The sequence below is a fragment of the Andrographis paniculata genome, unplaced genomic scaffold (assembly GCF_009805555.1).
Source record: "Andrographis paniculata isolate CXL003 unplaced genomic scaffold, ASM980555v1 Contig74END, whole genome shotgun sequence".
In the NCBI taxonomy this organism is placed as follows: domain Eukaryota; kingdom Viridiplantae; phylum Streptophyta; class Magnoliopsida; order Lamiales; family Acanthaceae; genus Andrographis; species Andrographis paniculata.
In genome coordinates, this window is record NW_026137611.1 from 2,748,999 (window position 1) to 2,750,699 (window position 1,701).

Sequence of the window (1,701 nt, forward strand, 5' to 3'; positions counted from 1 at the left end):
AATTTTCGACTCAACAACTCAACTGGTAACCAAACGCACCTGAATTTGGGTTAATGGAAAGGATGGAAAAACATATCATGACTAAATATGACCTATGGGAATTAGAAATTTGGGGAAGTTTGGGAAAGAAAACCAGTGTGATAAATATCATTTAATCATAATCATTACTAAATGACATATTATGATATAATTATTTATTTATTTATTTATTTTTACCTCTTTTTTAAAAATTATGAACATTGACCCAAAAAATAGTACCATCATCATGCCATCATCAAGAGCCAGTAATTATTTTCTTTCAAACTTGTACAAAATCAAACAAAACAATTGAGAATTATTATTGGCATTAAAACAATAAAATTGAACTAAAAAAACTAAAATTAAAGAAAACAATTAAATGGTATGGGTTGCCTCTAAAAAGAATTTTTTTTTTTTTTTTTTTTATGGTACTTGGCTAACTTATTCTCACATCAGTTATCAATATTGAAATCGACAGTAGATATTGGTTTCATAGGATCAAGTGAGAAAACCTTCATGGTATGATTTGAGATAATGTTTACTGGCCAGAATATTTTTCTTCACTTTCAGACTATGAGTCTCCATATCGCACTATTTTGCTACTTAGAACGGTGATGCTTTGAGGGATCCAACTTAAATTTTTGACAATTTTTTTTTGTTTGCTCGTTGTCATATATCCAATTGATCATTTACCTAAATACTTTGTTAATGTAATCTTTTGTTTATTCTTAACATTGAATTCAAAAGTTTCCTGCATGAAAAGATCGATAACATCAATTTTATATAATGATTCAGAATCAACAAAGCGTTTAATATAATAAAAAATATTAATATGGATTTCTTTGCCATCAAACTCCAAGGTGAGTGTGCTCCTTTTCACATCATTAATCTTCGCTCCTGCAAATGCACATAAAAGGTCTTCCTACCAAAACAGATGGTTGATTAAAACAACGTGCATCATGAATATCCAAAATATAAAAGTCAACAGGAAAAATTAAATTATTCACTTGAATTAGTACATCTTCTATCCTACGGTCAAGATAAACATTAGTTCGATTCACAAGCTGAATAATAATTCATGTTTCTTTTAAAAGCCCTACAGTTAGAGTTGTATATTGATTGTGGCATGACATTAATAACAACACCTAAATCTAGCATCGATTACTTATTTCATTTTTTCTGATCTTGCAAGGAATAGAAAATATATTTGGGGCACCTGTCTTAGGTGGTACATTTATTTTGATAACAACATAAACACTCTCACTCACTATAATGTTTCATCCATTCACAGTTTTCTCTTGTTAGTACACAGTTCTTTCAAAAACTTTGCTTACTTGAATATTTGGTTAATAGCTTACAAGAGTGGGAAATTAAGTTTCACCTTCTTAAATATTTTATTATCTTTTTTCGTCTTTATTTCTTCTACGGCTTCTTCAACCTGTTAGATAAAAAGAGGAGATTTAGTTTCATTAGGAGAATAGGATTAGGATGTGTCTGTTCATGGATCTATCTTTTTTTTTCAATCTTCTTTTCAATTTTCTCTTCGCTTTGCTCATTTGAGATAGTAGACGGACCATTAAGTTGCTTTATATTACAAAGAGTTAACTCACGTTCTTTGGATTAGGTTGAGAAAGACATTCAATCATTGTGTCACTGCATGTAATGATAGCACTGACATTTTCT